This window comes from Heptranchias perlo, chromosome 29 (genome assembly GCF_035084215.1).
Source record: "Heptranchias perlo isolate sHepPer1 chromosome 29, sHepPer1.hap1, whole genome shotgun sequence".
Lineage (NCBI taxonomy): Eukaryota > Metazoa > Chordata > Chondrichthyes > Hexanchiformes > Hexanchidae > Heptranchias > Heptranchias perlo.
Genome location: NC_090353.1, coordinates 24,615,058 through 24,627,376, shown reverse-complemented (window position 1 = coordinate 24,627,376; position 12,319 = coordinate 24,615,058). Strand labels below are relative to the sequence as shown.

The window sequence follows — 12,319 nt, the reverse complement described above, 5'->3', positions numbered from 1 at the left end:
GACAGAGGTTATTGTTGTGATATCAGCTCAATAATATCAAAGATGGTAACATCAGCTGTGATTCGTATTGGAAAAGGATTAGAGCATTTTTACAATGCAATGGCTGCATTTTAGGCTGCTCCATCCTCGTCTCCTTGAACGCTTACGCATAGAAACAACTTGTAAGCTAGAAACTTTGACTTAAGTCTTTAAAGAATATTTGCGTGTTTGGGAAGGGAGGGTGGACAGAATGTGATAGAATTACTGCACGAAATAATTTTACAATAGTGCGTCTGATTTTCAAAGCAAATTACAGCATTGTGTTTGTACTTTTAAGGAAACTTCGAAAGTATCTGGTCAAAACTGAAGCATTATTACCCCACACCCAGGCGAGCGACAAAACCAAAATTACAACTTGCATTAAAATTAGAATGGCTTACATTATCTCCTTTCACACTTGTATAAGTATTTACCGATTGTAACTCATCCACTAGCTTGAGCGCATTCAAAAATGGCTGTAGTATTGCAAGCCACTACCTGTTTGGGGATGAAAGTGGGCTATCACTCAATTATAAGTAAAACTGCAAGTCTATATCATTGCCAAGAGCTGAATAAAACAAATAAATGACCCAATTAATGTTTTTAAAACCTATCCCGACAAACTTCCAATTTAATGATTTCACAAAACACGAATTTCCCTTCTTGGAAACTCGGCCGGAAATTAAACTGGGCTGACTCCATGAGAAGATCTGACGTCAGAGGGTGCCTCGATTGCGTGTTTTTACGCCTTTTCGCCACATTTTATATTTTTGTTGCTGAACATAACTTGCAATGACACTGTTCACGAATGATCTGGACATTTTTAACTACAACTCTCCAGTTATGTAAATACAAGGCTAACAAGAAGCCCCCGCCAGCAACTACTTTCCCCTCAACTTTCCTCTGCCTGCTCGATTCATCCTAACTTAAGAAATCGAAGGCAGACGTGATTGACGGGCCACGCAGCCAATCCAAAGCTCCGTCGCCGCTAGCAACGTTCTAAATAGAACGCTGGTGGCGAGAACCGACCAATCAGCACGGAGAATCTGTACAACCAGCAAGTTTGGTTAGAGGCCGGTGACCGGTCCGAAGTGCGCATGCGCGAAGGAGTTGCCCTGGTGCTGGATTGGAAATAGGCTTAAAAAAAAATCCCAGCAGCGAAAAAAAAAAGCAGCAAGAGAGAGAAATGAGGGAAGAGCCTGCTGCAGCCCTGACCTAGGAGAAGGTACTGAGTGTTCCTTACATCGATCTAGCGGCTCAGGGACAGAGAGTGATAAAAGAGAGAGGTTGGTTATTAGTGTGGATCCCCGGGGTTTGTGTATTTTTCTACTAAGAATCACTTAGGGTTAGGCTTGGTTGTGTATGGCTAGGCCTACATGGACTCTACCGCTTTTAAATTAACTAAATCCTGTTCCTCCTGCCTTTACCGCTGTTCCCTGTGCTTCAAAAGCTTTCGGTTTGCTGGTTTTGATGTGACAAGAAACCCTGGCACATATGGCAGATGCTACACTCTAGGACACTCCAAGAAGGGACTTTTTTTTTCCATTTTTGAACTAAATTTTAGTCGATTTTCTCAAGTTGTCTTGAAGTCCAGGAAAACAGTAGTACATCATATATATTTCATTAAGCGTGGGAGAATTTGCACATCAAATTGCACCAGGTTCCAGTACTGTATTTCGGGTGGTGGCTGTGTTTATTGGGTCAGGTTGTGAGGACGTAACATTACCATGAAACCACCAGATGAATGAATTAACTGCTCCATCCAACTAAATAGGCGAAACTAGTGCTCGGGAAATTTAAGTCTGTTCTTACTGCATCTCTTTAATATTTAGTGTGTTCGGTATGACGTTGGCTTTATTTAGTTGTTATCATTGAAGCGTGTGGGCACCGTGGATGTAGCAGCACGTATACAAGAGATTAAATTGGGTCATTGTGGACCCAACATTTTAGGACCTCTCATATTTGAACGTATGCATTCGTTTCCATTTTTTCTTTTCTCCCCTCCTAGCAAAAACAAAATAATCGCTTCTTAGTACGTGACAAAGGCATAAATAACAGATGTTGCTGAAGTCTTGCAGTGGCTAATTTCACGTTCAAACCAATACTTTTATAAGGCAGATCAAAGTTTGAGGTATGAAGTATACTTTAGATTCAAAGTTACTGGTATTTAACACAGTGTTGGAGGTAAATGTGAATGTAAGTCAAATTAATTTGATAATTTACCTGGACATTTCTGCAATAGGTAAACAGTCTGAAGGGGGCTATTAATCCATACGTGTATCAGCAAGTTTTGTTTTCTAATTAATCTAGTTCTGTGACATTTTACTATCCAGCTCAAATTAAGATTAGTGGAGGATGATTTTTGGGAAGGCTGCCGACACACGAGAATCATTATTGTCATTGTTCAAGAACCAAATACCTAAACACCTTCCAGAATTTCTCGCAGAAGAATCTTTTGATTATTTAAAAAATTGTGGTATCAGAGCAGACATGCAGAATGTGTTTGGGCAGTTTTTTAAATGCTATCCAGTGACGTGTGTTAGTTATGGCCAAAATGCACTATCAAAGAATGAGTAATTGGTTACGTGATAGTTGCATTCTTTGTCTAGCAAGTATATTTAAATGCACTCATTGTATTAATTTTTTTTTTAAATTCATGCATATTGTGGAGTCCAAATTGAATCATAGCTGTGTAGTAGTACTGGTGTTAGAAACTTAATGTATATCCTAGAAAGATGGAAGGTGTAGCTATTTTTAATGCTGCAGATGTGAGGGCAGATACTTGATCTTGCAAATGTATCCTATAATGCATGTAAATGGGAGGGGGGAAAGGGGAAGAAGAATGAATATTATCAAATATAACACTCTCTATAGGAAGTATGTTTGATAGTTACCTCTGCTGCACTGAAAAAGAACTGAAATGTTGCACTTCAATTTTCCAAAACAGGTTTTCAATATAGTAGTGAATAAATGATTTCCAGTTGAAGTACTTAAATGTGATTTACCTTTGGGAATTTTTATCAGCAAATGCAACTGGTGTCGTGTGGAATCATGGGCACCATTTCATCTTCCATTATGTCCAATAGATGATTGGGGTTTTAGTTGGACATCTATATAGAAAGGCTCTAAGCCATATATGTGTTTGTACTATAATATTATTTACGCTGTTAATTTTTTTAATGCTGCTGTGTGACCCTAGCACATTTAATGAATATTATATTTACAATGTATGCAAGATGCAGAGTATCACCCCGCATCTTCAGTTTGGCTCTAGAAAATGGTTGTGGGAATCTGAATAATCTCATATTTCTAGAATTCTGAAGTTAACTGTGGTCCTTAGTGCACTTTATAAAAGTAAGTTCTATCTCTTTGTCTTAACTATTTTGTGCATTTATCAGTGAGTGGCCTTTTCTCAATCTTCTCCTATGTAGTTCTTAACCAGGCTACTTAGAGATTCAGAAGTGTTGGATGGTGAATACTCTTCTCCCCCGCCCCCCCCCCCCCCAGCCATTCCTGCTTTGCTTGGTGCAGTGTGTACAGGCACATTTCAACATTGGGCCATCTGTTCAAAGATGTAGTCCTAACTGTGCCATGAGTGAATACTAATGCAAAATTATGCTACAGTATGACTTCAGTTTGTAGCAGCTTGACATTTCTGACCTTTGATATGACATATGATTCCCCCACTGATAGAGAGCCCACTTGGTTTTTATGAACATGATTTATTTTATATATTGCCTGTAGAGGGGCTTGTCAATAATGGAATCTATCCTAGTTTGGTGTCTATGCTTTAGAACTAATGTATTGGAGCAAATAATTTTGAAGCAATAAGCCCCTTCCATATTTAGCTCAAAGACTGCTGTTGCTCCAATAGCTCATCTTTTAGAGAGCAAAATGTCGATGGCTCACTTGAAATAGACTCTGTATTTATACAATAATGCTTATTTATTTATTCTGTGGGTTTTTTCAAAAAACACTACCCGGCTCTCAAGTTATGCCAGTTGCTTCCCACAAAGGAACTTTAGGGACCAAGGATCCTGCCAAAAATGTTTACGTTCAAGAGGATAGCTAACCTAATATGAAGAACCTTGTGTTCCACAGAGCTGCACGATTTGATTTTGTTTTAGCAGCAAGTACTTGATGTCAATGTAGACTAGGAAAGCATTCTGAGAAGTGAATCATTTCCTGTTGGTACCATTTGATAGTCTTGTAGATAGAATATCACTAATCCTAAAAGGAAATAGGCAGACTAGGCCGTAATATATTGGTGTGTTTTGCATGTGCAAGAACTGTGATTCGAAGGTTTGTTGGTCTTTTGATGATGCATCAGTAGAAAAAGAGTTAAAATAATCCGTAACAAAATCATTTTATTTGGCGTAAGAAACAAAATTGCAAAGAAATTGACCGTTTGAATGGTTGTATGCAATTTTGTCAAAATATGAAACTAGCTCGATAATACAACTTAGCAAAATTTAGTTTTGGGGAGCAGTGGTGGGGTAGTGAAGGATGAAAAGTAGGACATGTTTAAAGAATTCAGCAGATGCAAACCTTGTAATGTTATGGATCTCAAACATACTCGGTATTTCTACAATGTCAACAATTGCTACATCCACAAAATTCTTGGCTAGGCAATTCATTTTACTGCCTCAAGTTCAGGCACAAAAAATCTTGATGCCCACCTGGAAACTTGCATTGTGGCCATCTGACTATTGATCATACCAGCTGTACTAACAGTTTATATTGTACAATCACGTATACTAATGAGTTTAAATTTCTGCTTGGAATCAAAGGTTGCAGTACAAACCTAAGACTGGTGATTGAGTTGCATCCAGTAAGAGCAGTGTTATGGACTATGATTCATATTCTGCTTACCATGAGAAAGTTCTGCAAACACCTGGTTATGTGTATAGGTAGAGCTGTGCTCACCCGGCAGCTGTTTCTTTTAATGTGAGAAAGTGGGCCCTGCTATCTGCATTCTTGTAACATTAAAAAGATTTAGTACTAAGTTTACAAAGTGCCCAGGAGATGCACTCATTAAATGATGAGCACAACAGCTTAACCACAGATTGGAGTTATACCCTACCTGGTGTGAGCGAGCCTTCTGGCAGTGTTCTTGTACTGCTTGGCTTTAATGTGCTCGAGAAACAAGCAGTAAGAAATGAGCAATATAACTCCAGCCCAATATTCTGAACCTCATCTCCTACACTCCACCTGAATTTTTTGAATCTAAAGACACTGCCAGCTTGAGTTATTCAAGGGTATACATGACAAGTTATTTTTACTGGCACAACAATAATGTTTTATTTCAACATAAAGACAGAAACGCTCTTTTCACAGTTTCAGAAGAGTGTTGCATCTCTGATCAAATGTGACTGCACAGAGTTTAAAAATGGGTATATGTTATGGAATCAACCTATTTAGCAAATAATTTTTGCTAATTTGAAAGTGTAAATGACTTCTCAGAGTTGCCTAGATTTAATTTTCAGTATTTCCTCTTTTTAACGAAGGGGAAAAAAGCCCAGTGCCTTAATGCATTGAAACCAGAGAGCAGTAGGAGCCATTTGAAGGCTAGGCACCTCACCACAGGGAAAAAGGTAAAACAGAAGAGTGATCACAAACAACGAATTAGTCAGGTCGATAGGGGTGAAATTCAAGCAACTGCAATGCCTTTTCAATTAAGTAAATTTGATTACTTTTTGAGAGAGAATTTGCACTTCGCTCTTTCTTTATACTTACTTGAAATGTATATTACCACAGCATTTTTATCAGGTTTGTTTCTAATGGGCAGAATAAGTATGAAGAAACAGTTTGGAAATATCTTGCAGGCCTCTTGACTTGGTGGATAAATGTGTCATATGGTGTGGTCCGGAGTCATACAGATCAAAAGGTTTCTGGTTAGATTCATGGTCTGTGCTGAATTTGCTGATTTTAGTCAGACAGTAGTGGGACACAAAATGTTCTATGATCCTAGGAAAGGAAAAATCACCCAGGGATCCTGTTTCTGGTTGTTGAGTGACGCCTCCTGGAATGTCTGGATGTCAGGTGAGGGCAGGATGTGGCTTCTCTGTGATGCTCACTATGGTTGACTAATCTGTCATTGTTCATTTTCCAAGTAGCAGGCACCACTGGATTCATACCCCCACATATATTGACACCTTCGGTAGAAAACGGGAGAAAGTTGGTGTATTATGTAAAATACCAACCATATTCTAGTGTTCTGACTTCAATTTTCAGTATGAAAATGCTATTGGGGCTAAATGTTGTTGGGAGCAATATGATCTTGAAATTTGCAAGGGGAGTATTTTTTTACCAACAGGAAATTTGTACATGAAATATTAGTTTTCAAAAATTGCCATCCACACAGCTGAAAATATTGGAAGAATAAAGTGCTTTGTGTTTCCTTATAATCATCTCTTTACAGTATGGGAGTATACCACAAGCTTCTGTAGAAAAAAGATTTTCTGAACAAAACAATTTTCTACTGTACTGGTCCTGTTCAGAGTACAGAAATACCTTGTGATTTTTCTTTGAGTGGTACAAGTTACTGTCTATACAAAAGACATTTATCTTTTTTTGTATGTTGGAAGTAAAAGAAAAAGTACCAATTATACTCCCAAGTAAATGAATAGTGTTTTTCTTTTCGGCCAGCTTTATTTGGGATCTTTACTTAATTTTCATTTTGAGATGCAATTACCATTCCTCTTGATGTGAACACGTCATCGGAACAATACCCTGTTCTACGTGAATCTGTGAAATGTAAATCTGTGGTGATGTGAGTGTTGAGATTGTATTCACCAGAATTGTGAAGCTTTAGCTGAGCAATTCAGTAACTGGGGAAAATTGTCAAAGTAAAGGTGAAATCCTCCATCAGTCCTGAATGTTTTCTAAATTCAATTTTTTCCATAAATGTTTCAACTCACTGTGAAAAGTAAAATTATAATTCATAGTTGTTGTCCAAAAACACTGCTTTAGATCATTCCAGTAGATGTTTACAGCTGATGCAGTTGTTTGGGAGAATAAACTACTTGTACCTATGGTTCAATAATAATTTCTCGTGCAGCTGAATGTCACTCTGGCACTTCTTGTACAACTGTGAAAGACCATAACCCTCAAACACCAAGAAAGAGAGAAGTTGTGGCATTCTGGTAGAATTTTAATGTGCCTTTGATTCTGGAATCCTTTGCACTATGGATGACCATTGAGTGTTAAGTGTGAATTATTAGTCAAGACCTCATTGCACTCTAATGCTATATATAAAATTCCCAGCATTTGTCAATATTAAACTTGTAAACATTTTCACAGTTATGATTTGATTTAAAAGAAAGAGACGTCCTAAATGCCTCAAGGTAGAGGCAAATAATGAAATTGGAAGTGTAGGAAAACATGGCAAAAATCAGTTATTGTTTAACATACCCACATACTTTTTTAGTACTCCTAATTTAGAGAAGCGACCTGGAACTCATTTTGATTTTATATCTGACAGCTATTTTTCACTGCAGTTTAGATACACAATGTGTGATGTATTTTAATACATTACAGTAAAAATAAATTAAGCCATTTCATAAATAACCATTCACTGTTCTAATGTCAAAACCATTCTGAACTGAAAACATGGCTACTAAGAACAGGCATGCTTCTGGAATTACTGTTGCTGCAAGCCAGAGTGAACATTTGAGCACGTTTACATTTTATAAAAGAATCCACAAACCTTTTTGGGTTTTAAATTGCATGTCCATGCAATTCAGATTGCCAATTAAATAACAGAAGATAGCATCGCAATTGTATAAGTGCTGCACAGTAATTTCAGGAGTTTGCATTATAAAATAAAACTGTATTAAATGGGATTCCCCCATTGGGTCTGCAGAGGATGTTACTTTGTAAGTGGAATACCATGTCTCATGAATGAGGAAGACAGTGACTGGTTAGTGTTTTATTTGTGCTTTAAGGTAAGGGAGTTTCATTTTTAGATTTTTTTTTATTAAGGAATATTATGAATGTACAGAGCACTTTGGCTATCTCTAAAGCTTTTGCGATGCAGCTTTCCCTTCTCCAAAGGTGGTCTTTCAGCTGCTTTGTTAAAATTCTTTAGCCTTTAGGCTGAACAATGTGGGCTAATACACCTCTGACAATACGATTAGTTACGGAGTGAGAATATTTATAGCTTTGTGGCTGAATATTCAATTTTTTCAATGCTGATTCAATTCAGAACTTGAATTTTTGAATAATGATGCTTTCAATAATGTATTTACAATGTCTAATTTGCTCTGAAATTTGAAACTCAATTTAATCAAAATTTTAACATGTTTGGAATAGGATTCCTTGGCAGACCAAAACTTCACTACTGAGCTCCATACCCAAGAATACACATCTCATCTTTGGGAGTATTGAGCCTAAACTGTACAGTTCCTTAGGCATTAATGTGAAATGATGGTTGGGTAAAAGTCAAATTAAATTATTTTTTCTTTGCAATGTCTAACAAAGTCTGTTGGACTATGATTTGTGTTGGCTATAAAACTAAGAAATAATTAATTTCTGGACACAAACAGTAGTTGTAAAAGACTTATAACTAACATTGTTTTAGTTTAGATGGTTCTGGTTTGAGAACTGTGTTATCGAAAAAGATTCAGCCCTATTGGTTACACTGCTTGCATAATCTGAAATGTTTGTGATTTGTTATTGGCTATCATTAGTATATGAATTGAAAGCATCTTCACACTATATTTCCTTTATTTTATCCATTACTACTGTTAAAACAAAGCTTCAATCCTTTTTACAGAAATGCAAAAAGTTGCATTTTTTTCATAAAATACAACCACATTTATTTCTGTTTGATTCCCTCCTCTGCCAAAGCAGCTGATTTTGTTTTCAAATCTTTCTCCCTCCTCTTCACTATCCAGTTTCTTTTGGTCCCCCTGTACTATTCTCTGCCCCATATCCTGCCCTTCACATTTGGAGGAGCAGAAGAGTGCATATAACCTGTTATTGGTGGCTCAACTGAGATTGAAAAGTTGTATGGACAATTGCCCTGTTTACTAAATTGAATTTTCAGAGTGAATCTGAACTGTAGCATCTTTCTTCACGATGGCAGTATGAAGTGAATGGGATCAATTGTTGTTCGACAACCTTACACAAACCTACATGGCCTAAGAAGTTCATTGCATATATACCATAATATGCTAGTTTTCTTTCCAAAGGTGATCAGCTGTACACTGACAACTTTTAGTCTGGAGACTGTTTGGAGCAGTTGATTACTGCACACTTTCACCTCTGGTAGCTGGGCCCAGATCCAGCTCATGGGATGATAGGCTCCTCTTTGCGGGCTGAACAGATCAGCAAGGGCAGTTTTAATATAGTTTCAGCACAAAGCTCCTCCCTAATTAAACTGTTATGGCATATTTCTTACTCAGAGCTTCTGTGGATGGCTGGTTTAGAAAATAGAAGAATACTGCAGGCCTGTCAGCATCTGAAAAGAGAAAAGGCAGATGCACACTCTTCATCAGTCCTTATGAAGGTTCTACTTCTAAAATGTGAATCTGTCTCTTTTCAGATGCCGACAGACATAGAGTATTTCCAGCCTTTGTAGATGTTTAAAATTTTACTAAGAAATAGAAGTGTCGCACAGGTGCGGTAGGGATGCTGTTCTGAGCTGGGGCAAAATAGGGAGACCTTTAAGGTGTACCTAACATGTTCTGTATGTGGTTTGGGAGTGTTTGGTACTGATGCCAAGTGCTTGAAGTGGTAAAGTGTTCCATTTTCCAGTGCTGAAATCACTTATCTGATGAGTGGAAAATAAAAATAAAATTCAATACTATCCTTTGGTGTTTGTAATTGCCAGAAAAAAATCATATCTGTTTTGACATGCAGTATTGGAACCTTTTCATTTTTGACTTGGGTTATAAATATTCAGCTGTGACTCAAATCTGCAACTTTGCGCATTCTGTCAGTAACAGTGATATCTGGCCAATAACTTGCCAAACACTCAAAGTCTGTCAGAACATCTTTGAAATTTTCTGCTGTTTCTGAATTATTCGTAGTTTGGATAAGGCTTGTCTTTGACTTTTAAAAATGTTTTCTTTAGAAATGGGAGTCTTTAAAGTGAATAAATGACGTAACTATAGATTTTTATCAAGCAAATTGTAGGGCAAATTACAGCTTTGAATTTGATAAATTACTCTGCACTGTAATGGATGGAAACAACAGCTTATTTCTTGTTCTGTAAATGTGTTAAAACTTCTAGAATTTTGAACAAATTTTAACTCACTAAAATTGAAATCCAGCACATAATATCTCTCATGCAGAATCTCACATAAGTACATTCAATGGCTCCCGTGGTGGTTTAACATATAAATTCACTGATGTGTTGTTGAGGCCATACGGATCAGGAAGATACAGGTTCAGTTCCCGCTCATTGTTAAGATAGTTGATCTCAGCTAGGGCAATACTAGGCCTGCTAAAGCTGACTTCAGCATCCCTGTGGTAGGTAGGGAAAACATTCACCAATGCTTCTGCATCCAGTGTCTGCGAGAACTGGATAGCGGGTGAGGACAGATTGGACTTAGCCTTGGAGTCTATAGTCTACCGATGCTCGCTCATGAGGAATGGTCACTTGGACAAAGGACTAGGGGATTTGTCTCTGCCACTGATACAGTACTTCAGGATGAGTCACTACTTGCAGCAGAGAAGGGAAGAAAATACTAAATATATTCAACTAGAAAGGTTTTGTGCATTGTCAAATTGATAGACATAATTAGTAATTAGCAGAAGAATAACAAAATTCTTGCTTCTTAAATCAGACTTTAGTAAAATGATTCTATATTCAATGTCTGGTACCAAATACATGGAAATAATCTAAAGTGGCTCTGATAACATTCTCTGAAAGTGAACCTTAAAGATGAGATTACCATCGTGAAATCACCCTGTATCTGTTAAAGCGGGGTCATCAGTTTGTTTTGGTGTTTTTTCGTTGTTCTGCGAAAGGATTATCAGTGGTCACATTTATATAAGTAATTAATGATTGTAATGTCATTATTGGTGATTTATTGAGAGATAATGTGCAGTGAAATATCAAATTTGGTATCCATTACATATTAGTCCATTATGTCAAGCATTATTTGCATGGAATACATTTGCAGCTTGTGAAAATGTTACTGCTTTTTGTGACTTAATTTGCTCAACACTACATTTTGGAAGAATTTGTATTTGTTCCTTTCTCATCCCTCCCTAAACCATGCAAATTTTCTGTCTGATAGGTTTTATGGGCATCTATAGGCCTGGGCCATTGCCTCTCTTTTACTGACATTAATATAACATGATGGGGTTGATTTGTCCTGTGACTTTATTTTTCCTATCCTCTTCCTGTGGGATGTGTCTTGGATTTGTGCTTCTTGAGATGGCCTGGCTGAGATCAGCTATTTGCCATTGTGTGGAGAATCCTAGGCATGTTACTTTTTCATGACACTATATATCTGTACACTGGTCTGCAATACCATTAAATTGTCCAACTTTAAAACTAGCTTTTCTTTTGCTTGTTCATATTGAGATTAGAATGCTTCACTGATCAAGTATGTCAAACTATTAATGCAAAGTTACAGATGCCCAGTGCGTTGCGCTATGCTGTAGTTTGGTTACTTGTCTTCACGGCTGGTGCTGGTAGGTACAAGTTATTTCAGAGTTTTAAATGAACTGAATTGAGTGATCCTCACTTCATTCACAACAGAGTGCCAAATATAAGGCTGCAGTTACATTGCAGCTACTGGTTTCAGACCTGTTTCTGTGGCGTGTAATGCTCGTGTGGTTTGACATGCTCATGAGTGGGTAATTGTTAATATTAGGTCATGGCAGAGTATTCATTTTCTCTCAGTGATAAAAACATTGAAAAGTAAGTTTCCGGCTGATCTGATGGGCAGTCTGGGCACTTTTAAAATGTGCTCAGCACATTCTGGAGTTATAGCACGAACTGAAACCTGTGTGAGATGGCCTCATGGTGGAGATCTCGCACTACTTGGTGTGTGCTCAGAAGTTAGATTGGGCCCTCAGGTTATACTGCTTCTATGCACCAGAAAACAGTATACCGATGCAAAAGTTGCAGTCTAGTTGTATCTTAAGATTGACATGTTGATTGTGTCTCTTTTCTGTTTCGGATGTATCTTTGTGTTATGCTAGGAACCAGGTTACTCTTGTCACAAAGCAAAGGTGTCCATAATTTAACTTTTACTGCAGAACAGTAAATGCATGAAGAACATATAAAACATGTATCTAAGCTTTTGGGCTGCATAGGTGCACACCATGGAGTCGCAGATGC

The 12,319-nt window shown here is 37.5% G+C and overlaps 1 protein-coding gene across 5 annotated transcripts in view; it reads left to right on the top strand.

Moving 5' to 3' along the window:
• The first annotated feature begins 1,109 nt into the window (after positions 1–1,109).
• LOC137299516 (casein kinase I) overlaps positions 1,110–12,319 on the top strand; it is a 120,553-nt gene continuing 109,343 nt past the window's right edge. For 3 of the 5 annotated variants that reach the window (XM_067968319.1, XM_067968315.1, XM_067968316.1), the window contains exon 1: positions 1,110–1,243. The gene's annotated coding sequence lies outside the window, so the exon portion shown is untranslated. Of the gene's footprint in view, positions 1,305–12,319 lie in introns of all 5 variants that reach the window. The other 2 variants (XM_067968320.1, XM_067968318.1) reach the window with 2 other exon arrangements.